Below are 26,213 nucleotides of genomic sequence, written 5' to 3'. Positions count from 1 at the left end.
AGATGAATCTTTAAATTTCACACCTCACACTTTGGCCTCAATCAGCTTTGTCATCAGATAGTCTATTAGAACATGAAATAACATAGGCGAGAGACTAAATCTCTGGCATATTCCTGATTCTAGTGATAACCAGGCAGTAATACAACCATTGACCCTCACACAGCTAATTTACCATGGTATAGTTCCTCTCCTAGGCTCACTAAGTACTCAGGCATCCCATAATGGTGTAGCAGTACTGATTGACGCACTCAGACAACAACAGCCGCAAAGCATTTGGGCAAGTCTACACTGTAGAGCTACATCAGTGTCGTGCATGTGGTGAAGACACGTTATGCCAATGGGACAGCGCTCTCCCGTCGGCATAATTATTCCACCTCGGCAGGAAGCGGAAGCTATGTCGACGGGAGAGCATCTTCCACCAACAAAGTGCTGGTGTGGACAGCGCAAAACTTGTGTTGCTCGGGGGAGGGAGAGGCAACTTTTTCACACCCCTGAGCGACGTAAGTTATATCTCCTTTTATATGTTGTGTTAACTTTGTTTTGTCAATCTAGTCATTTTTCAGTGACATTCTGCAGAGCATATGTAGCATGATTGTAGATTGATCTTTGCAGAACTGGTTGTTTTTCATTTTTGGATTGAGACAGTATTTCAGTTGGTTCAGTAGCATGGTCCCTGGGACTGACAGCAGCATTATTCCCCTATAATTTGAGCCAGGTGATTGTTCTCCTGTTTTGAAAAAAAGGGATGCTGTTGCCCCTTTTCCAGGTTTCTAGAATGTGACTGTTTTCCCAAACTTGTAAGATAACTCTGGGAAGTCAGTGAATGAAATTGGGGCCTCCACTCTTTAGCAGTCCTGATGAAATATTGTCAAGATCAGGTGCTTGATAGATGCTGGAAGTCTGAAGAATTCAGTCGTATTACTGAATACTTAAGGGTGTATGAATGAGTGGGCTTGTACTTACGCTGTTTGTTAGCAGAGATGGCATCAGAGCCATCTAAAGGACAATCTTAGTTTCTGTTTTTTGTGGGTTTTTTTTTTAAATCTCTAGCCTTTTCCTTGTGAAGGTAGCCATGAAAACCTAGTCATATATCCTTCTCAGCCAAACTGAGGCAAGATTCTTTGCTAAGAGTGAAAGGAACATGCAGCTGGGATGGTGAGAAGTAACAATACTCCCAGCTCACACACTTTTCATGTAAAACGAGTTGGTTAAATTTTGGGTGTCCAACCAAGAACTAAGTAACCTTCCCCACAATCCTTAGACTGGCTCTGTGAGCAGGTGGCAAAAAATTCACTTCACAGTCCAAACCTAAGTTCTCTGCTTGTTAAAATGTTCATCCTTCACTGAATATTTTTTGCCTTTGCCTCCAGGTATGTACGGAAATATACCATATATTCCTCCCCACCTCCTGACTCCTCATGAGCCGCTCTAACTCATGAGAAAGAGGAGAGGAGAGGGGCCTGAGTCTCCCAGTAGTAATTCTATAACCACTGTAGCTTGTCTGTCACCTCACCCAGCCCTAGCCTGGTGTCTGAAGACCTGTTATTGCTCGGAATCCTGGGCCCCTATTTCCAACAGTCAGGAGAGACTTGCTGTCCCTAAATCCCCCTCACCAACTCCAGCGGTCAGGGGAGACATGCCCACTACAAGAATTAAAGGAGTACTATTCTCCACCTGACCACCCAACCAACCACCAAAAGGAGACCTACTGGCCCTCAGTATTGCCAGTAGTGGCCAGGACAACTCCTCATCCACCTTGGCTGCTGCTTTGAGGAGCAGCTGACAACTAAAAGATCCACCTAAATAAGGCTCAGTGAGATACAAGGAGGTACTGGATGGTGGAGTTGAAGGACTGATAAACTTGGGAAGGGAAGAATATGTAATCAATGGATTTTGGGGACTTTGGGAGAAGACTATAAAACTGACTTTTTTAAAATGTAAGAACCAATGGTGAAAGTTGTCACTGGTGGATTCTTTTTAAAATAGTTTAGAATGAAAGAATAGTTGATCTTGAGAATGTTGAGTGCGCTGCTGACTGGATAAACAGTTTTGAGGGAGCACCTTTGTTAAAATTTTGGTGGAACATTATTGGGCTATGTCAAGAGATTCAAATTGCTGATGCAAAAATACACAAATAAATAAATAAAATAAAAATAAAGGTGCCTGACCTTCCAAAACATTTTTCATTGGCATGAGTCTAGTGAAGTACAAAATATTTCTAAGGCTCAAAATAAGTGACTTTCTCTGAATACAGATGCAGTATGCACATTTTACTTCAAGCACGGCAGAATCAGGACTGGGATAAAGTAAATTGCTCTTTTTGAGGGATTTGTTCATAAATTTAACAATGCTTTGGCATGTTAAACACAATTGCCTTGTGAATGCTAGTCCTAGTTCAGTGTGTGATTTATGTAGTTAATTATTGTCTGTAGTACATGAATACATGCAGTAGAATCATGAGGGGTGGAAACTTCCCCTATTTATTTTAAAGGGGGATGGGCCAAGTGACCCATGAAACCTAATTAAGAGTGCTTAAGTTGTTTACCCCTTCATTGTTGATCTTTACATTGATAATATCTAATTGATGCCCTTGTCCAGTGGTGATGGATATATTTGTCCTACCCTCCTAGTCACAGAGTTTAAGACTTGAGGGCACCATTAGATCATCTATTCTGACCTTCTGTAAATAACAGACCATTACATTTTCACAGTTACTCCTGTACTGAGCCCAGTAACTTGTGTTTGGATAAGTATATCTTCCAGAAAAGCATCCAGTTTTGATTTGAAGACATCAAGAGAATCCATCACTTTCCTTGTTAGTTTCTTTTCCAAATCATTAATCACCCTCTCTGGTAAAAATCTGTGCCTTATTTCACATTTGAATTTGTCTGGCTTGAGTTTGCACTTGCTGGGAGGGGTATTTTCACAGGGTGAGCTGGCTCTTTAAGGGCGCTGGGAGTACTAAGTGCCCAAGTCACTTTTGAAAATGTTACCCTTTGAGGTAGTTGCTCTAATAAATAATAAAACACTTTGTTTTCAGCCACATAAATATTATTGGGAAGTCCTTACCAGATCATTGTGGATCACAATTATTGACAATTGCTCTGTGTGCATATTAAAATCCAGTAAGTGAACAACAAGTAGATCAGAATCACTTTTCCCATTCACGAGAGTACTGAGCAGCAGCAGAAGAAACACAATCTGACCAACTTGGTTATGCTGCAGTTGGCCTACAAGTCATAACTGTAATTCCAAAGATATACATATGGAGGGAAGATGTCAAAACACCCGAGTGGCAATCTGTTAGTTCATTGTCCGCTACCTGCGTGATTAATTTATGGTGGCCAAACAGACTGTGCAGTGTTGTTTTAAATAAACGTAGTGAGAGAAGAGACGGAAGCAATTGGAAATCCATTCAGCTGAAAGCAGGTCCTTTGTAACTGATTGGTTAATTAAAGCCTTGATGCAGCTAATCCATGCTAACATTTTTATAGCTTTTTACATGAAACAACCTTCAAGGTTATGGTGGGGAAGAGAGATAAGACTCTAGGGGAGGACTGTTGGCAGTTGATCACAGAAAAAAGGAGGTATCGTATGAAGAAAATACTAGTTTAAACCTAGCTAAATGCCTAAAAATAAACATCAATGGGAATCTCCTACGTGGAAAAATCACTAGTAAAGTAATATGCGTAATGATGACTCCATGGTGGCAAACACCAAATACTGCAGGGCTAGCTAAACTGAACAGATGCAGCTTCCAGGATCGAACTGGTGCCAACTGTATCGGTATGTAAACAGGTGAATATCAAGTAGGAGCACCAAGAGGATATTATCTGTTTTGGTGATATTACTTTAGTGTTAATGAGACCACTGCTGGAATATTGTGTTCAGTCCTGATGTCTACACTTTAAAAAGGATGGTGAAAAATCTGAGCTCAAAAAAGCACCATAAGAATGATTCAAATTCTGGAAAACATGCCCGAGAGTAAGCAAATAAAGGAATTCATTCTAATTAGCCTCTCAGAGACTAGATTAAGAGGTGATTTGATTACAGTCTATCAGTACATACAAAGTAGGACAATATTTGATATTTCAGCGCTCTTTAATCTAGCAGAAAAAGGGATAACAAAAGCTGGTGAGAGGTTGAAGGTGGGAAAATTAAAACAGGAAATTGCACTTTTTTAACAATGAGGCAATTAACAAATGAAACAGGTTTGTAAGGGAATATGTTCTAGTTCCGAAGTTACTAGGCCTGATGCAGGAATTGCTGAGTGAAATTCTAAGGCCTGTGCTATGGAGGAGATCAGACTAGATGATCATAATGGTCCCTTCTTTCCATACAATCTATGATTGAAAATGGAAGCTGAATGCAAAGAGCTGCAGTGGCTTAGTGGTATCAGGGCTTGTGGCTGCAATTCTGAACTCTGCTTCTTAGAAGGCACAGCCCAGAGTGTGTGTCTGTGGCAAAGGTGGCTTTAAGGTACTTTTTTATCTTCCAAATTCTGGACTTTACTGAGAATCTGCCTGGTCCCCAGCATAAGTTAGAGTAGCCTGTCAGACTACTCTAATTGATGGTAGCTTCCCAAAGCTGCCTATGGGCTACTCTCTTGGCCCAGGATAGCTGGAATACATAGTGCTTCAGTCACATGCCTTCCTCCTTATTCCTCCCCCCTCTTCTGCATCCAGTTTGACTGACCCCGCCTTCCCCAGCCCAACTAAAAAAAAATCTATTACTTTGTTACTAAGGGTATGTCTACACTACGAAATTAGGTCGAATTTATAGAAGTCAATTTTTTAGAAATCGATTTTATACAGTCGATTGTGTGTGTCTCCACTCCAAGACTATTAAGACCATTAACTCGGTGGTGTGCGTCCACAGTACCAAGGCTAGCATCAACTTCCGGAGCGTTGCACTGTGGTAGCTATCCCACAGTTCCCGCAGTCTCCGCCGCCCATTGGAATTCTGGGTTGAGCTCCCAATGCCTGATGGGTCAAAAACATTGTTGCGGGTGGTTCTGGGTACATGTCGTCAGGCCCCCCCTTCCTCCCTCCCTCCGTGAAAGCAATGGCAGACAATCGTTGTGTTACCCATGGAGATGCCATACCACAGCAAGCATGGAGCACGCTCAGCTCACCGTCACCATACGTCTCCTGGGTGCTGGCAGACGTGGCACTGCATTGCTACACAGCAGCAGCTCATTGCCTTTTGGCAGCAGACAGTGCAAGTCGCCCCTCCCTCTGTCAGAACAACGGCAGAAAATCTTTTCACGCCTTTTTTTCAGCACAGACGCCATAGCACGGCAAGCATGGAGCCTGCTCAGATCACCGCTGCAATTATGAGCACTCTAAACACCATGCGCATTATCCTGCAGTATATGCAGAACCAGAACCTGCAAAAGCAAAACCAGGCGAGGAGGTGACGGCAGCGCAGTGACGAGAGTGATGAGGACATGGACACAGAAATCTCTCAAAGTACAGGCCCCGGCAATGTGGACATCATGGTGTTAATGGGGCAGGTTCATGCCATGGAACGCCGATTTTGGGCCCGGGAAACAAGCACAGACTGGTGGGATCGCATAGTGTTGCATGTCTGGGACAATTCCCAGTGGCTGTGAAACTTTCGCATGCGTAAGGGCACTTTCATGGAACTTTGTGACTTGCTTTCCCCTGCCCTGAAGCTCAAGAATACCAAGATGAGAGCAGCTTTCACAGTTCACAAGAGAATGACGATAGCCCTGTGGAAGCTTGCAACGCCAGACAGCTACCGGTCAGTTGGGCATCAATTTGGAGTGGGCAAATCTACTGTGGGGGCTGCTGTGATCCAAGTAGCCAATGCAATCAAAGAGCTGCTAATATCAAGGGTAATGACTCTGGGAAATGTGCAGGTCATAGTGAATGGCTTTGCTGCCATGGGATTCCCTAACTGTCGTGGGGCGATAGATGGAACCCATATCCCTATCTTGGCACTGGACCACCTTGGCAGCCAGTACATAAACCGAAAGGGGTACTTTTCAATGGTGCTGCAAGCACTGGTGGATCACAAGGGACATTTCACCAACATCAACGTGGGATGGCCGGGAAAGGTACATGACGCTCGCATCTTCAGGAACTCTGGTCTGTTTCAAAAGCTGCAGCAAGGGGCTTTCTTCCCAGACCAGAAAATAACCGTTGGGGATGTTGAAATGCCAATAGTTATCCTTGGAGACCCAGCCTACCCCGTAATGTCATGGCTCATGAAGCTGTACACAGGCAGCCTAGACAGTAGTCAGGAGCTGTTCAACTATAGGCTGAGCAAGTGCAGAATGGTGGTAGAATGTGCATTTGGACATTTAAAAGTGCGCTGGCACAGTTTACTGACTTGGATAGACCTCAGCGAAACCAATATTCCCATTGGTATTACTGCTTGCTGTGCACTCCACAATATCTGTGAGAGTAAGGGGGAGATGTTTATGGCAGGGTGGGAGGTTGAGGCAAATCGCCTGGCCACTGATTACGCGCAGCGAGACACCAGGGCGGTTAGCAGAGTACAGGAGGGTGCGGTGCGCATCAGAGAAGCTTTGCAAACCAGTTTCATGACGGGCTAGGCTATGGTGTGAAAGTTATGTTTGTTTCTCCTTGATGAAACCTCCCCCACCCCCCTTGGTTCACTCTACTTCCCTGTAAGCTAACCACCCTCCCCTCCCCCCTTCGATCACCGCTTGCAGAGGCAATAAAAGTCATTGTTGCTTCACATTCATGCATTCTTTATTAATTCATCACACAAATAGGGGGATAACTGCCAAGGTAGCCCGGGAGGAATGGGGGAGGAGGGAAGCACCGGGTGGGGTTGGGGAGGAGGGAAGGACAAGGCCACACTGCACTTTAAAACTTATTGAATGCCAGCTTTCTGTTGCTTGGGCAGTCCTCTGGGGTGGAGTGGTTGGGTGCCTGGAGGCCCCCCCACCGCGTTCTTGGGCGTCTGGGTGAGGAGGCTATGGAACTTGGGGAGGAGGGCGGTTTGTTACACAGGGGCTGCAGTGGTGGTCTGTGCTCATGCTGCCTTTCCTGAACCTCAACCATATGACGGAGAATATCAGTTTGATCCTCCAGTAGCTTGAGCATTGCTTCCTTCCTCCTTTCATCACGCTGACGCCACCTATCATCTTGCTCCCGCCACCTGTCCTCTCGCGCATCCCTCCAGTCCTCGCGTTCATTTTGTGCTTTCCTGGACTCTGACATTGTCTGCCTCCACACATTCTGCTGGGCTCTTTCAGTGTGGGAGGACTGCATGAGCTCAGAGAACATTTCATCGGGAGTGCGTTTTTTTCGCCTTCTAATCTTTGCTAGGCTCTGGGAAGGAGAAGATAGTGTGAGCGTTTGAACATTTGCAGCTGGTGGAGGAAAAAAAGGGAGAGTAGTAGTTAAAAAGACACATTTTAGAGAACAATGGGTAGACTCTTTTTTAAAAATGGGTTGGCAATTTAAAAGGAGGTGTTGCGGTTTTCGGGTTAACGTGCAGCACAAACCCAATACCCCCCCCACACACCCAATTCTCTGGGTGTTCGCTTCACCCCTCCCCCCACCGCATGGCTAATAGCGGGGAACATTTCTGTTCAGCCACAGGCAAACAGCCCAGCAGGAATGGGCACCTCTGAATGCCCCCTTAATAAAAATCACCCTATTTCAACCAGGTTACCATGAATGATATCACTCTCCTGAGGATAACACAGAGAGATAAAGAACGGATGTTGTTTGAATGCCAGCAAACACCAGGACCATACACTGTGTTATGCAATGATTCCAGACTACGTGCTACTGGTCTGGCGTGGTAAAGTGTCCTACCACGGAGGACAGAATAAGGCAGCCCTCCCCAGAAACCTTTTGCAAAGGCTTTGGGAGTACATCCAGGAGAGCTTTATGGAGATGTCCCTGGAGGATTTCTGCTCCATCCCCAGACACGTTAACAGACTTTTCCAGTAGCTGGCTGTGAATGCCAGGGCAAATTAATCATTAAACACGCTTGCTTTTAAACCATGTATAATATTTACAAAGGTACACTCACCAGAGGTCCCTTCTCTGCCTGGCGGGTCTGGGAGGCAGCCTTAGGTGGGTTTGGGGGGTACTGACTCCAGGTCCAGGGTGAGAAACAGTTCCTGGCTGTCGGGGAAAACGGTTTCTTCGCTTGCTTGCTCTGAGCTATCTTCCTCGTCCCCAAAACCCGCATCCCTGTTGTGTGCTACTCCATTGATGAAGTCAAAGCACAGGGGTGGGGTAGTTGTAGGGGCATCTCCTAGAATGGCATGGAGCTCATCATAGAAGCGGCATGTCCGGGGCTCTGACCTGGAGCGGCCATTTGCCTCTCTGGTTTTTTGGTAGGCTTGCCTCACTCAGCTCCTTAAGTTTCACGTGGCACTGCTGCGGGTCCCTGTTATAGCCTCTGTCCTTCATGCCCTTGGAGATTTTTTCAAATGTTTGGGCATTTCGCCTTTTGGAACGGAGTTCTGATAGCACGGATTCATCTCCCCATACAGCGATCAGATCCTGTACCTCCCGTTCGGTCCATGCTGGGGCTCTTTTGCGATTCGATTCTTTGCTGATTAGATCTGCACTCACCTGCAGATTGCCACACTGGCCAAACAGGAAATGAGATTTAAAAGTTCACGGGCCTTTTCCTGTCTACCTGGCTAGTGCATCGGAGTTGAGAGTGCTGTCCAGAGCGGTCACAATGGAGCACTCTGGGATAGCTCCTGAAGGCCAATACCGTCGAATTGCGACCACACTACCCCAAATTCGACCCGGCAAGGTCAATTTCAGCGCTAATCCTCTCGTCGGGGGAGGAGTACAGAAATCAATTTTAAGAGCCCTTTAAGTCGAAAAAAAAGGCTTCGTCGTGTGGACGGGTGCAGGGTTAAATCGATGTAACGCTGCTAAATTCGACCTAAACTCATAGTGTAGACCAGGGCTAAGAAATTAAAACTAAAACAAACAAAGAAGCAATACTCGATCAGATGGTTGGGAATTTTTTGATGAATAATTTTTGCATAGAAAAGTGCTGATTTGTCAAAAGAAAACAGTGTCAGTTGTGATGAATTTCCCAACTAAAAGAAATATGAAAAAAAAGGATTTGAAATTGTTGAAAGGTTTTGTTTTGATATTTTTGAAATAAAAAAATCCAGTTTTTTGGTTCAAAATGATGATGTTTCAAAATATGAACCAATCAGACTGAAACAAAGGTTAAAAAAAGGTTGAAATAGAAACAAAACTATTCAAAATTGAAATAAATGGTTTGATTGACCAGAACTGAATTGGTTTTTTTTCAGTTTTTGATTCATCAACATTTCTGAGATTTTGAATTTTTGTCCTGATTCGGGATAGTAAAAAGTTTTGAACTCTAAAATATTCTTGGGATAGTAAATCTGTTTCCCACCCAGCACCACTCCATGGACCAAACTTGCTTGATTAATTCATGCAAGTAGTGCCATGGAAGTGAATGATGCTATCACACAAGTAATGATATCAGGAGCTAGAATTTAATGCATAACCCTAAAATATTTTCACCCTACATTTCTAGAGGAAACCACTGGTGCAGCAACATGAGCAAAGCTTAACAAACCCTATTACCAACACTATTCTGCTCTCAGTGATATGCTGGGTCTGACCCGGAAGGCCTAATACTGACAGAGAATACTGCAAGTCAGTGGAAGTTTTGCAGGAGTAAGCTGTGCAGGAACTGAACCACCACAGGTCATGTTTTCTAAGAAAGGGCAACCAGAAAGGTCATGTTGGCTTTTTCTCCATAAATCCAAAAGAAAGACAATATATATTGAGCCAAATTCCGCTCCTGTTGTAAATCTGGAGAAAATCTTTTGTCATCAGTGGGGTTATTTTACATTTACAAAGGTGTTACTGAGTTTAGAATATGGGCCATTATATATCATATATATTGTGGCAGAGCTCTGACCTTGTCCCCATGGGTCCTGCGCTTCTAGGCAGTATATGCTAGCCTCAGTGGCTCTCAGTGACCCTTCACGTAGCCCTTCTCTCTCTAGGGCCAGGGTTACAGTCTACTGAGCCCTTTTCATCATAAGCCAGCAAGGAGGTTGGTGAGAGAATTCCCACAGTCTCTGTTGTCCCTAGGACTTGTTTTAGAACAGTTTAGCCTCCTGTCCTGACAGAGGCCTGACTTCCCCTCCCAGGAGGTGTTCCTGTAGTGGTGGGTTGGGGGGAACCCGGGCCCACCCTCTACTCCGGGTTCCGGCCCAGGGACCCTAATGGTAGCAGCTATTGGCAGCCAACCTTTCACTGCCAGAGTTGCTACATTTCCCTGGGCCACTTCCCCACAGCTCTCCTGCTTCTCCCTTCTTCACCCTTACCTTAGGGCTCCCTTATCAATAACTTGAGGGTGTCTTCATTAACCAGTCCTTCAGCCGCACTTCCTCTCCTCTGGCTCCCTGGCTGTCCTCTGCCTGACTGGAGTGAGCCCTTTTTATAGTATCAGCGGGGCCTTAATTAGAGTCAGGTGGTCACATTAGCTTAATGGCCTCACCTGACTCTTTGCAGGTTAATTGGAGTCAGATGTTCTCATTAGCCTGGAGCAGCCCCTGCTCTGGTCGGTCAGGGAACAGAAAACTGTTAATCCAGTGGCCAGTATATCTGCCTTCTGCTATTCTGCTGTACCCAACTGGCCTGGGTCTATCACAATATGAAATGTTCCTTTGAAGAGATAAACATCCACAGACATGCCATTAGAGCCATGGTTTCAGATCCCTAGCTGGTGTAAATCGGCACATTTTCATTGTCTTCCATGGACATATGCTGGTTTGTGTAAGATGAACAGATGACCTATGAGACTTCTGCGTCCACAATATCTCTTGAAGGTATTAATCAACTGCTGGATTAATACAAAGTTGTGGAAAATCTGACAGAGGGTGGATCCCAAAAAAATTAAGTGAATTAGTCTCATTTCATGTGGAAAATTGGGGAGAAATATGCATACATTAAGGAAGTATGCAAGCTTATGTCCTAGGTATTTATTATTTCCATGTGTTTATATCTAAACAGCATAACTCAAGAAATCCACTTTGGTTTTTAACATATGGGCTAAAATCTGAGGGAAAATAGGAAAGCAAAAGTGAAATGGAGAGCTGGGGTAGGGTTTTTTTCAGTTGTTTCCCCTTTTGTATTACTTAGGAGGGCCATTTTAAAAATCAAGTTCTTGGAGCCACTAATGTGACTCACATAGAAGGCAGACTATTCTCTGTGGTATTTTTCTGTATTTGCTGAGCTGGGTGGCCTCATTAGATACAACCTATGTATGTTTTAAAACTTTCTCTCAGATGAACATTCTTATATGGTGAAATAATAAACTGTTATGTGACAGCTAAGCTAGGGCCAGTGTAGAATAGGTAGGAAGGGCCATGCCCCACCTTCTCCCTGTCCCATAGCGAGGGAGCAGTGCCTACTATTTGTTTTTGGCTCTGCACAGCAGGCAAAAGAGTGGGACAAAGTTCCTTGCACCCTATCACCCCTGCACCCTCATGCCAGGGCCAGAAGCAATCTGGCCCTTATAGAGCTTGGCTTGGTTAGCTTAGCAAAACAAAGGCTGAGTGGAGATATGATTGCTCTATGAAAATAAATCAGGGGAGTAAACATCAGGGAGGGAGAAGAGCTATTTAAGCTAAAGGGCAATGTTGGCCCAAAAGCTAATGGGTATAAATTGACCATGAATTAATTTAGCCTGGAATTTAGAAGAAGGTTCCTAACTACCAGAGGAGGGAGGTTCTTAATAGGAGTAGTAGGGGAAAGAAATCTAAATAGTTTTAAGATGGGACTGAATAAGTTTGTGAATGGGACTATATGACATGGTTGTCTGCAATAGCAGGGGCCTGGACTTGGTGACCCAGGAGGTTCCTTCCATTTCTATGTTCTTCTATAAACTGTAAGGAACAATTCTGTATAGAAATGGGATAGAAAAGATGATCTACAGTAATAGTTTTTCTTCTCTGAGTCTAGTAATATATCCCATCATACTGAACATGAGGGGAAGTATCAATATTTATTGATTTGTTTGTATTATCTAAGCACATAGGAGTCCCAGATGTAGGCCCAGACCACATTGTACTAGGCACTGTACAAACACAGAACAAAGGACAGTCACTTCCCCAAAGAGCATATAATCTAAGTACAAGACAAGAGACAACGGACAGACAGACAGCCAGATGGAGGAATGCAAGGAAATAGTGAAACAGCATTGGCCAGCATGAAAGGAAGTGGTCTCACCTCACTAGCAGCCTAGGCCACTGTCAAGTTTTTTGTATGCAACATGGAAAACATTGTGTGGAAACAAAATCCTATTACTATGTAACAGAGAGCACAAAACCATCTTGTTCTCTATTATATTTGTAGGATGACTCATTTTAAATTGCAGACAAAGACCATGTTTCCTCTTTGTTTAGCAAATTATCAACCACGTAACTTAATACAGATGAGTGAGACTGTAGTGTTTGCATGGTTTGTATTTCAAACAAAATTCTAAGTAAGTTACATCCAGTCAAATCTTATTGAGTAGAATGTGGCTGTGTTCATACACAGGCCTCAGTAATGGCAAGATACACAGGCCTCACAGGGCACACAATTATGTTTATATCACACTACTGACATGATGTGTTAAAACATTGTAATTGTAGGGAATGATATAGACCAGTGGTTCTCAAAGCCGGTCCGCTGCTTGTTCAGGGAAAGCCCCTGACGGGCTGGGCCGGGGCGGGCCGGTTTGTTTACCTACCGCATCCGCAGTTCGGCTGATCGTGGCTCCCACTGGTCGCGGTTCACCGCTCCAGGCCAATGGGGGCTGCGGGAAGCGGCGCGGGCCGAGGGATGTGCTGGCCGCCCTTCCCGCAGCCCCCATTGGCCTGGAGCGGCGAACCGTGGCCAGTGGAAGCCGTGATTGGCCGAACCTGCGGACGCGGCAGGTAAACAAACCAACCTGGCCCGGCAGGGGCTTTCCCTGAACAAGCGGCGGACCGGCTTTGAGAACCACTGATATAGATGCTAAACCTGGAGTATTCTGAAGGCTTCACAAAGGTCTAGCAGAGGAGACCTATAAATGAAACAGGACTGTGGCAATCCACTCTTGCTGTTGAGGTATGAACCAGGATCCCTTGTTCCTGCTGAGGCAGTAATGATCTCAAACTTTTTAAATTGCTGAAGTAGAAATCCCAGCAAGTTAAATTTTTTAAATTAAATAAAAAATTAAAATTTTAAATTAAATTAATGGAGATATCCTATCTCCTAGAACTGGAAGGGACCTTGAAAGGTCATCAAGTCCAGCTCCCTGCCTTCACTAGCAGGACCAAGTACTGATTTTTGCCCCAGATCCCTAAGTGGCCCCCTGAAGGATTGAACTCACAACCCTGGGTTTAGCAGGCCAGTGCTCAAACCACTGAGCTATCCCTCCCCCCAAGTGATTTGGGTATGCAAAGGACACATTGCAAAGTAACAAACAAAACCTTGAAATTAGATCATCTGATTCAAAAGACCAAACAATCATGTTACTACTAAGTGGCATAAGAAACAGGGATCAACTAAGTGTAAAATTCTCTTTATCTGGATGAAGCATTAAGCTAGGTCTACACTGGAAAGGCTTTGCTGGAGTATACTGGTATAGTATACCAGCAAAGAACTCCTAGCGTGGATGCAGCTTTTATCAGCAAAACTGCTAGCATAGCCATGATGATCAGAGATGACATCACCTCACATGCCTGGCCAACATAGCTATGATGGCAGAAGTTTGGAGGGTAGACTTGGCCTTACAATATGGTTTCCGAAGACTGCATACCCTACCACGAATGAGCCCATCTGTACACATAACTGAATACCTCCAGAGTTGAGGTCATGAGTATCTGCAGCATGGGATAAAGGACTAACTCACCTAACTGGCTTCTGCAGCAGAATCATTTCCTTTGGGGATCAGGAATAGAGGGGGAAATGTAACACATACTGAACAGTGGGTTACATGCACATTATCAGAAATGGACCAATCTGTTTTTTGTAGGAAAAACTAAACAGACATAGTAACTGAACTAATATTTTTCCAAATAAATTGCCAAGAAAATAAAGTAATGTAGAAGAGTATTGACCTATCTGTCCTGCAGGGGTTTGCCATGCATACCTGAATAAGTCTAGTACAAGATATGGTTATGGACTGATAGAGCTTTGATTAGTATGGTGGACATCAAACCCTGTATAAACTGATTTTTCAAAAGTTTAAAGAGTAGCCTCTGATCTGGAGTGTAAGGTGCTGCTCAAAGATCCAACAAAACTATGGGGATAAAGCATCAGTAATTGTAACCTACAGTGTTTATCTGCTATTTCCAGAGTTAGTAAAATAATTAAGTGCTTTCTAAAATAATAATGTGTTAGATCTGATTTGAATTCAGGATTCAGATGGGAGTACCATCATCAGTACTCTTACACTGCAGGATAGCTAAAAAATATGGAGGAAAACTCAAGGGAAAAGAATGAGGCGGGCAGTAACAATTTTTCCCCCCTGTCTTTCCCCCTGATCCTTTTAGGAACCTGGAATCTCCTCTTCTACGTGGATTTCCAAATGGCCGATGAAAGCAAATGCTGCTCTAAATGAGCAGGCTAATTTATTTTAGTCAAATTCAAAAGACTTAATTAATGCAAAGTTTAGCAAAATTCAGCCAAGTCAATGTTACTGTTGGAACCATAACACTCCCATTTCCTTATTGTTTGTGATTTTTAACTGTGTGAGCCTATTGGCCAACTGATGCATTTTTCTCCATTTAATTTCCTAATCTTTTTAAAAGTAAAAAGTGTTAAAAAATAGGGTGGGAGATAATTCAGAAAACAAGAAAAAAAGTTAGGCTGGTAAAACTTGCAAACTGCTTGCTCTGGAGCTATCAGATGGACAGACTCCATTGACTATACTAGTCGGAGAGTATCTAACTCATTGGACATTAAGGGCAGACCTTTAAGGCACAGTCTAGCCCAGAACAAGGGCTAGTGTAGCAGTTCCACCCCAAGAATGGCCTTGGGAAGGAATTGTGATTCCCTTCTTACTATTAGTGGGGAAGAGAAAGTAAGACACTGCCATCCTTGATATGATGCGGTTTAGATCTCCCATTCAGTCTGGCCAACAAGTGTGTGTGCGCGTGGGTTGGAGCCAAGGATCTATTAATGTTCACCCCTTACCGCACTCTGCACCACACCCAGACTTAATTTATAGAAGAATTTAGAAAACCTTAGGCTATGATTTTCAAAGTCACTTAGAAGATTTGTGTGACGGGTTAGATCACAGAAACCCCCTTGGGAGCTGCCACCCAATGTGCAAAGACTACCCCTGCTTCTGTTTTCCCTGCCAGCTCGGGACTCCAGCACCCCGTCTCGCTGAGTCAGACACTCCTGTCTGGCTCCAACACAGAACAAGGGTCCGAATCAGTTGTCCTAAAGCTGCAAGTTTACCCAAAACCAGCTCACAGGAGTGTGCTTGTCTTTAGCACTCAGATGCCCAACTCCCAATGGGGTCTAAACCCAGATAAATCCGTTTTACCCTGCATAAAGCTTATGCAGGGCAAACTCATAAATTGTTCGCCCTCTATAACACTGATAGAGAGATATGCACAGTTGTTTGCTCCCTCAGGTATTAATACACACTCTGAGTAAATTACTAAATAAAAAGTGATTTTATTAAATACAGACAGTAGGATTTAAGTGGTTCCAAGTAGTAACAGACAGAACAAAGTAAGTCACCAAGTAAAGTAAAATAAAATGCGCAAATCTATGTCTAATCAAACTAAATACAGATAAGTTCCTCACCAGTTCCCGAATGCTCCCTTTTACAGGCTAATCTCCCTTTAGCCTGGGTCCAGCAATCTCTCACAACCCCTGTCGTCTTTGTCTTTTGATTCAGTTTCTTTCAAGTATCCTGGGGGGGTGGAGAGGCTCCTTCTTTAGCCAGCTGAAGACAAAATGGAGGGGTCTCCCCCAGGTATAAATAGGCTCTCTCTTGTGGGAGGAGACCCCCCTCCTCCCTCCTATGCAAAGTCCAGCTCCAAGATGGATTTTTGGAGACACCTGGGCAAGTCACATGCCCCTGCATGACTCAGTCTTTACAGGCCGACGCCATTGTCCACATGGTATCTTGCATGTCTCCAGGAAGACTTCTTTTGTGGATTGGAGCATTCCAAGATGCATTGTTCCCCAAGTGTTTCCTGATCAGGTACTTAACCTGGCGAATTCCTTCCTAAAGAAGCTGACCAAATGCCTCCCAAAGCTTACTTAGAAACCAAGCAAGCATACAGCCCATATTCTTAACCCTCAAGTAGAAAATGATATATATATGTACAAATAGGATGAATAGATATAGTAGACCATAACCTTTACGGAGATATGTTACCTGGCACAGGCAGCACAAAACATATTCCAGTTATGTCATACATACATTTATAAGCACCCCCTTCCCATAAAGCCTTATGGGGTACACCGTCACAATTTGGACACCCAATTCCCTTAACTTTTAATGGGGAATTGGGTGTCCAATGATCCCTTTAGGCAGTTTTGAAAATCTCAGCCTCATTGCCAATCCAATCCAACACCCACTGAAGTCAATGGAAAGATTCCCATTGATCTCAATGGGCATTGGATATGGGTCTGTGCGCTGTAGTTGCTCTTTCTTTTCTAAACACAAAGGACTGAATACCATAACAATAGGTGCAACAGATTATTTTACATTTGTTTTGTAATAAATATAAGCTCCTAGTTCACATAATGCATAAACAGCCTGAACAATTACTTTTGTTTAAAGGAAAAAGAACACAACATAAAATATTGAAAATGGCTAACCTCATTTTCTTCTTGTCTGTAGCCCCAAACCAACCAATTTTATTTTCTCCAGCTTTGATATGCTGTTACGAAAATATTAGTAGGTTAAATAACTTACAAACTATTACAAGTGACTTAGCTACATAACCTAAAATAAAAAATAAGCCTTTCTCAGAGGCCTGGAAGACAAAAGGATGTTTGTGAGATGCTTAATAAATGGAGGAATAAATTTGTGTTATTTTGTGATTAAATTTTTACCTTCATTTGTGACTAATGCAAACAGGAATGACTGGTAGAATGACTAATGATTGTGCCTCTTTTGATTTTGAATCACAAATAACCAAAATAAATAAATGAAACCTCTCAAAAAGATTTTTTTCGAGGCGGCATTGTGAAGGAGTGTATTTTTTCAGCCACATGAACTCAAAATCTTTTGTACCATCTTTTACAATACAATCAAACTTAATGCCAACAAAGAAGAGAACCCCTGACTGTATTCTTTATCATTTCCAAACCATTTAAACCAGAAATACTGATTTTTAAAGTGAAACAAGCCAAATCAAGGAGGACAAATATTGACTCTCTTCTCAAAAAGAAAACCTTTATCATATTATTAAGGACACATTAGAAATTTTTTCTCTCTCTCTTTGGAATGACCAACCACGGCAAAGCAAAAAAAAATCAAATTTCTTAAAGTAAAGAATTTAATGCAATGGTTCTGATTTTCTTCTCAGTGGCATGAACGAGTAAGTCCATCAGAATGACTGGAGTTACAGCAATGTAAAACGAGACTAAGAGGAGACTCAAGTCCAGTATTAGAGCTGGGTGAAAATGGGAAAATGCAAAGTTGACCTATTTTCTGGTTTTTGTGATTATTTAGCTGATTTTTTAAATTGAAATTGTATTGATATTTATATCAACATGTTTTAAAAATTATTTTAGAAGCCTTTTGTTTACCAATTCTCCATTACCATCCCCTCTCCCACTTACTTAAGGAAAACCAGGAATTTGGTGAATGAAAAATTTGAATAAAGATTTTGAAAAAAAAAATTGCAATAAAAATTGTGATAAAATGTCATGGAAAATTTTGAAAAAAATATGAAAATTTTGATAATGTCAACAATGTTTTTCAAAAAGCCTTTTTTGATGTAAAAAGTTTCATACACAAAATATCAACCAACTCCATCCAGTATCACCTAAATGTTTCCATCTCTTCAATTATTGGTCTATTCACTGATACCCTCCTGAATAACCTTCCCCCCTTTTACATTAGCCTTTACTTCTTCTTCAAGTAGATGCAGCCATGTATTCCTCCTAGGTGTATGTGAGCCCAGTGCACCAGAGTTGGAGAATTTTACCTACCAGTACCTGTAGAGTGGCAATGCTTGTGCCTTGTGGCCATAACCCCGCCCCTGGTTATATGATGGGCCGCTGCCCTGACCTCCTCACTTCCTTCTTACTGTCTCATGGCTGGAGTCAAAGCTCTATGTGGTCTTAGCCTCACAATCTCTCACTGTTTTAGTGTGTTTTTTCTAGTTGTATATAGTTAGTACCCTTAGTGTTAGTTAGATTTAATCTTAGTTGCATGTAGTTAAATATTCCCCTGTGGTGCCCTCACTGGGATTCATACATTGTCCATCGTGTGCGGGAGCGATCCCCAACAGTGATCCCCACATGTGGTGCTTGCTTTGCTTGGGTGAGGCCCATGTCAAGGAGTGGTGTTCGATTTGTAGATGATTCAAGAAATAGACCTAGGTGGCTAGGGAACTTTGCCTAAAGCAGCACCTGCTTGAAAAAGCCACGTGCCCTGCTTCGGCACGGAGGCCCTCATCAGATTGGCATGGCTGCTCCATGGTGGAATGTGGGGGAAGAGTGATGTTTGGTGGCTGTTCAAACCAGGTCCTACTCAGTAGCAAAAAACACTTTAACAAGATGGCCTATTTGGCAAAATGGAAGCGTTTATCAATGTGGTCATTGGCTTGCGGAGTTCAACGGACAATGGCTACTATCTAAAACATCTTAGAGTGTTTGTTGCACCTTCAGTCATCGGGTCTTATGCTTTGCTGGTTGAGGGTGCATCTAGCAGCGATTTCAGCCTTTCATCTATCCATTTATGGAAGATTGGTGTTTTCCAATGCCATGGGGGTGAGATTCTTAAAAGGAATCCCACATCTCCGCCCACCAGTGAGAGAACAAGTTTCCTTGTGGGACCTTAATATGGTCTGAGCGGCTCTGATGGGACCTCCGTTTGAACCACTGGCCTTTCCTGTCCCTATCCTCTCATGTCAAAAACTGCATTCCTTGTGGCAATAACATTTGCGAGGAGAGAGTGTGAGTTGCAGGCTTTGATGGCAGAGCCTCCTTACATTAAATTCTCCAAAGACAAAGTGATGTTGTGGCCACACCTAAAATTTGTGTCTGAAGTGGTCTCTCAGTTTAATTTAAACCAGGTGATTTGCCTGTTTTTTTCCCCTAAGCCACATTCATTTCCAGAGGAGCAGCACATTCACACATTAAGCATCAGACCATGTGTGGTCTTTTATCTGGACAGAACTAAACCCTTTTGGGCTTCGCCTCATCTGTTTTGTGTCATATGCAGACCGTATGAAGGACAGGCTGTTTCCTCACAGATGATCTCTAAGTGGATAACTTCCTGCATCAAGACTGCATATGAAACAGCTTCAGCTACACCCCTTCTACAGGTTCTACAAGAGCACAAGCTATGTCAATAGTGCTCTTAAGTGATGTCTCAATACTGGAGATTTGCAGGGCTGCCGTGTGGTCATTGATACTTTTGTTTACAAACTATTATGCCATTACCATGGCATCCAGAGCAGATGCCAACTTTGGTAGGGGGGTCCTGCAGTTCTTGTTTAAATAGACTCTGAGTCCCACCTCCTGTGAGTACTGCTTGTGAGTCACCTAAGTAAAATACACCGTTGCATCTATTAGAAGACATGGTTACTTACTGTAATTGTGGTTCTTTGAGATGTGATGCAGACATATATTCCACAACTCACCCTCTGTCCCCTCAGTATTGGAGTCTAGTCTCTGGGTGTCAAGTATCAGAGGGGTAGCCGTGTTAGTCTGAATCTGTAAAAAGCAACAGAGGGTCCTGTGGCACCTTTAAGACTAACAGAAGTATTGGGAGCATAAGCTTTCAGAGGAGCTCCAGAGGAGATTTCCATTACTTGCATCTGAAGAAGTGAGGTTCTTACCCACGAAAGCTTATGCTCCCAATACTTCTGTTAGTCTTAAAGGTGCCACAGGACCCTCTGTTGCTAGTCTCTGGGTGTTTGGTGCAAAGGAACTGAGGGGGGTTGGGGCAGCATTGCTTCATATTCAGCGAGCAGCGGCCCCCAGGAGCCGGCCAACAGGGCTGCTAACAGGGGAGTTTAAGTGGGAGTTTACAGGGGGAGGTGGAAGGGGAGGCAGGAGGGCGCGGTGGCCGGCGTGCTTTGTTCCCTCAGAGGCTGCAGGCAGAGACCACAGCAGCCATGAGCCAGGCAGCAGGGGACACAATGCAGATGAAAGCATGTAGCAGCTGCGGTATGTATATGGTCCTAGCAGGTGCACCTGATCAGAGGTATGTCTGTATGAAATGCCGCCTACTTGCCCTGTTAGAGGAAAAGGTTCGGGGGTTGGAGATGCAGGTAGAGACCCTGGTAGAGTTTAGAAGGGGGTTTGAGCAGCTAATGGAGCAAAGGCAAGGGGTGGCTGAAGGGGCATGCTCAGGGGTGCAGATGGAAGCGGGGGCTATGGTCTGTGAGGGGGGAATGTCGGGGGGAGAACAAGAGCAGTGGAAGCATGTGACCGTGAGAAGCAGGCCAAGGAAAAGGAGGGCTAGTGAGGGGGAAATAGAACTCAGGAACAGGTTTGGGTGTTTGGCTAACGAGGAGGGGACGCAGCAGGTGGTACCTGATGGTGGGAGGCAGAGGAAGAAAAGAAGGGCAGCTAGTCCAATACACAGGGGGGAGGAGTTGATGGAAGTAGCATCAACACTTGGCCCCGGGAGGATACAGGATGGCAATAGGGGGACTATAAGGGAAAATAGAGACAGACAGGAGTTACGGCCACAGGGAACAGGGGATAGATTGGTAGATTGCGCTGCCCCCAGGCAAAGGCAGGTTTATGTGATTGGGGACTCCTTACTGAGGAGGTTAGACAGGCCTGTAACCAGGGTGGACCCGGAAAACAGAAGGGTGTGCTGTCTGCCGGGCGCTAAGATACGGGATGTGGACCTGCGGTTGAAAAGGATCCTAAAAGGAGCGGGTAAGAACCCCTTGATCATCCTTCATGTAGGAACGAATGACACGGCTAGGTTCTCGCTAGAGAGAATCAAGGGAGATTATGCCAGGCTGGGGAAGACGCTTAAGGAAGTCGAGGCTCAGATTATCTTCAGTGGGATTCTGCCTGTTCCTAGAGAAGGACAGCAAAGGGCAGACAGGATTGTGAGGATAAATAGCTGGCTAAGGGAGTGGTGCTATAAGGAGGGCTTTGGGATGTATGGCCACTGGGAGGCTTTCGGGGACAGACAGCTGTTCTCGCGGGATGGACTTCACCTGAGTAGGGAAGGAAATAGACTTCTGGGAGGGAGGCTGGCTCATCTCATCAGAAGGGCTTTAAACTAGGAACTTGGGGGAGACGGTTGGGAGATGTCCAGTTGATCTCCACGCCAGATTCCAACACTGAAAAAGAGGGCGAGGAGAAAAGCACAGATATAGGTAGGGGTAGGGAATTGGACATAAGAAGGAGGGGGCAGATGGACACTACAGGGTCCGTACCAAAGTGCATAACTAATGGGAGAAAGGATAGACAGCATACGGTAAGATGTTTATACACCAATGCGAGAAGCCTAGGTAACAAAATGGAGGAATTGGAGCTCCTGGTCCAAGAAATGAAACCTGATATCGTAGGAATAACCGAAACGTGGTGGAATGGTAGTCATGACTGGAGTACAGGTATGGAAGGGTATGTGCTGTTTAGGAATGACCGGAAAAAAGGTAAAGGTGGGGGTGTGGCATTGTATGTCAATAATGAGCTAAAATGTAAAGAAATAATAAGTGATGGAATGGATAAGACGGAGTCTGTCTGGGCAACAATTACACTGGGTAAAAGAACTACTAGAGCCTCCCCTGAGATACTGCTTGGGGTGTGCTATAGACCGCCGGGATCTAGCCTTGATGCGGACAGAGAACTATTTAATGTTTTTAAGGAAGTAAAAACTAATAAGAGCTGTGTGATCATGGGGGACTTTAACTTCCCAGACATAGATTGGGGAACAAATGCTAGTAACAATAATAGGGCTCAGATGTTTCTAGACGTGCTAGCAGATGAATTCCTTCATCAAGTAGTAGCTGAACCGACGAGGGGGGATGCCATTTTAGATTTGGTGCTGGTGAGTAGTGAGGACCTCGTTGAGGAAATGGTTGTAGGGGACAACCTTGGCTCGAGTGACCATGAGCTAATTTGGTTTAAACTAAATGGAAGGGTTAACAGAAATAAAACTATGACTGTGACTAAGGTTTACGATTTCAAAAAGGCCAACTTTAATAAATTAAGGCAACTACTTAGGGAAATGGATTGGGCTAACATACTTAGAGAGCTAAAGGCAGATGAGGCCTGGGATTATTTCAAACTGAAGTTGCACGAGCTGTCCGAGGCCTGTATCCCGAGAAAGGGGAAACGGTCAGTAGGCAGGGGAATTAGACCCAGCTGGATGAGCGGGCGTCTCAAAGGGGCGATTAAGAAAAAACAGAAAGCATACAAAGAATGGAAGAGAGGAGAGATCGGCAAAGAAACCTACCTTATTGAGGTCAGAGCATGTAGGGATGCGGTGAGAAAGGCCAAAAGCCGTGTAGAGTTGGACCTCGCGAGGGGAATTAAATCCAATAGTAAGAGGTTTTATAGCCATATAAATAGGAAGACAACAAAGAAAGAGGAAGTGGGGCCACTGAAGCTTGCAGATGGAGTGGAGATTAAGGACAATCTAAGCATGGCACAATATCTAAATGGATATTTTGCATCGGTGTTTAATAAGGCTAATGAAGGGCTTAGGAATAGAGGGAGCGGGACAGAGGGGAATAAAGGAGGGGCAATTGACATTAAAGTTTCAGAGGTGGAAGCCAAACTTGACCAGCTAAATGGGACTAAATCGGGTGGACCGGATGATCTTCATCCTAGAATATTGAAGGAGCTGGCGCGAGAAATTGCAAGCCCCTTGGCAATAATTTTTAATAAATCTGTAAACTTGGGGGAGGTACCGATGGACTGGAAAATAGCTAATGTGGTTCCTATTTTCAAGAAGGGGATAAAAAGTGACCCGGGTAACTACAGGCCTGTTAGTTTAACTTCTGTAGTATGCAAGGTCTTGGAAAAAATTTTGAAGGAAAAAGTAGTTAAGGACCTTGAGGTGAATGGCAATTGGGACAAATTACAACATGGGTTTACGAAAGGAAGATCGTGCCAAACCAACTTGATCTCCTTTTTTGAGAAAGTAACAGACCTTCTAGATAAAGGAAATGCGGTGGATCTAATTTACCTAGATTTTAGTAAAGCGTTTGATACTGTGCCGCACGAGGAATTACTGGTTAAATTAGAAAAGATGGGGATCGATATGAAAATCCAGAGGTGGATAAAGAACTGGTTAAAGGGGAGACTGCAGCGGGTAGTACTGAAAGGGGAACTGTCGGGTTGGAGGGAGGTCACCAGTGGGGTTCCTCAAGGTTCGGTTTTGGGTCCGATTTTATTTAATCTATTCGTTACTGACCTCGGAACCGAATGTAGGAGTGGGCTGATAAAGTTTGCGGATGACACAAAGTTGGGAGGTATTGCCAATTCGGAGAAGGATCGGGATATTTTGCAGGGAGACTTGGATGACCTTGTAAATTGGAGTAACAATAATAGGATGAGATTTAATAGTGGGAAGTGTAAGGTCATGCATTTAGGGATGACTAACAAGAATTTTAGTTATAAGTTAGGGACGCATAGGTTGGAAGTGACGGAGGAGGAGAAGGACCTCGGAGTCCTGGTTGATCGCAGGATGACTATGAGTCGGCAATGTGACGTGGCTGTGAAAAAAGCTAATGCGATCTTGGGATGCGTTAGGCGAGGTATTTCTAGTAGGGACAGGGAGGTGCTGCTTCCGTTATACAAGGCGCTGGTGAGACCTCATTTGGAGTACTGTGTGCAGTTCTGGTCTCCTATGTTTAAAAAGGATGAACTCAAACTGGAACGGGTACAGAGAAGGGCCACTAGGATGATCCGAGGAATGGAAAACCTTTCCTATGAAAGGAGACTCGAGGAGCTCGGTTTGTTTAGCCTAACCAAAAGAAGGCTGAGGGGGGATATGATTGCTCTCTTTAAATATATCAGAGGGATTAATACCAAGGAGGGAGAGGAATTATTTCAGCTTAGTAGTAATGTGGATACGAGAACGAATGGATATAAACTGGCCGTGGGGAAGTTTAGGCTTGAAATTAGACGAAGGTTTCTAACCGTCAGAGGGGTAAAATTTTGGAACAGCCTTCCGAGGGAAACGGTGGGGGCGAAGGACCTCTCTGGCTTCAAGATTAGGCTTGATAAGTTTATGGAGGGAATGGTTTGATGGGATAATGTGATTTTAGTCAATTAGGCATTAACGGGCCATCGCGGGTAAAATGAGGGTCCGGCTGTAGAATCTTGCCTGTATGCTCGGGGTTCTGCTGATCGCCATATTTGGGGTCGGGAAGGAATTTTCCTCCAGGGTAGATTGGCAGAGGCCCTGGAGGTTTTTCGCCTTCCTCCGCAGCATAGGGCAGGGGTCGCAGGCTGGAAGATTCTGTTGTGGGTGAGTCAGCTTTTGTGGCCTGCATCATGCGGGAGGTCAGACTAGATGACCATATTGGTCCCTTCTGACCTTAAAGTCTATGAGTCTATGAGTCTATGAGTCTATATAGCCAGGGGCGGAACTATGGCCACAAGGCACAAGTGACACCCCTTTATGGGTACTGCTATGCAAAATTATCTGGCTCTGGTGCACTGGGTGCACACACACCTAAGTAGAATACATGTCTGCATTGCATCTTAAAGAACCACAGTTACAATAAGAAACTGTATCATTTCACAGCATAACAGTATAGGAAAACTGTGGTCTTCCACATAACATTTTCATTGCTACCTTAAAATGATGCTTCACATGTTGTTGTTTGTTTAAATAAAAATGGGAACAGGTGGGCTTTTCAATAAGTGGAGGGAACATTTTGCCAGCAGCTGGATATGATAAGAATTTACAGCCAAGAAAGCAAAAGTAACAGAAACATATTTACTATTTTTGAGGCAGGCAGGAGAGCTTATTTTCATTCATATGTTGACCATCTGTTAAGTTGGTGAAGAGTTATTTTTTTGTCAGGCTGCAAAAACAAGTTTTCCACAGTTGTGAACTGATGTTCACTCTGTAGGTTCATATTTTAGGCCTTGTAAAGCATCTGTTAAGGCGATAGGTCTGGAAATCTAGCAACTTTATGCAAATGACATCATGACCCAATTTGCATATTTCAATAGAAATGTCATTAAAAATAAACCCTGCATGTCAAACCTTTCTTCTCTGGCATCCCCCAAATCCATTAGTTCCCCACTCCTCCTCTCTGTGAACCCATAATTTCTCCCTGCCTGTAAATTTGTTCCATTAGGGTCCACCACTCTCGTCCTCTAAATGCTCCTCAACCCACCTAAAGCCAAAGATGCAGGACTAGAGTGACACTCTGCACAGCAGGGTTGGGATAATTTGTATGGTGTCACACTAGGCATAGCACTGTCTCTGTGGGCTGACTGGGCACTACACCTCTGGAGGTGAGTAATCTACATGTTTGAAGTTTTGGAGGACTGAAGTGGGGACCTCAAGGCGTGATCTCTAATCAGGCTTAAAACCCTGGAGGGCTAGCCATAGAGATGGCCTATGGCAGATGTCAGGCATCTTCTTGCCTTTTCCTTAGGCCTTACAGAAGGGGGGCTGGGCAGACTACTAATAGATAGCGGGTAGTAGAATCAGGGCTGGTGAAGTGCATGTAAGCACTCAGTAAAAATTTCAAAAACACCTAAGTGCTCTTAGGAGCCTAAATCCCTTTCATTTTCAATGAGATTTTGGTGCCAAAAGTACCTAAGCCACTTTTGAAAATGCCACTTAGGCACTTTTGAAAATTGTATCCATTAACTGGAAAAGTAACACGGCCTTGTGAAGTTCTCTTGCCCCTTACAAATTTTACTCCTGGAAGGGTTTCTCTGACCCTTAAGCAGGAAATCTGTGACAGTTCCAGGAAAAGAACCTAGATCTTCTGATTCTACCCCTGCTCTATATCCACAAGATCATCCTTCCCCAACTTATGACATGGAAGTGGAAAGGGGAGGGTGAAT

This window comes from Emys orbicularis, chromosome 3 (assembly GCF_028017835.1).
Source record: "Emys orbicularis isolate rEmyOrb1 chromosome 3, rEmyOrb1.hap1, whole genome shotgun sequence".
Taxonomy (NCBI): Eukaryota; Metazoa; Chordata; order Testudines; family Emydidae; genus Emys; species Emys orbicularis.
Note: the sequence above shows the minus strand (reverse complement) of the source record.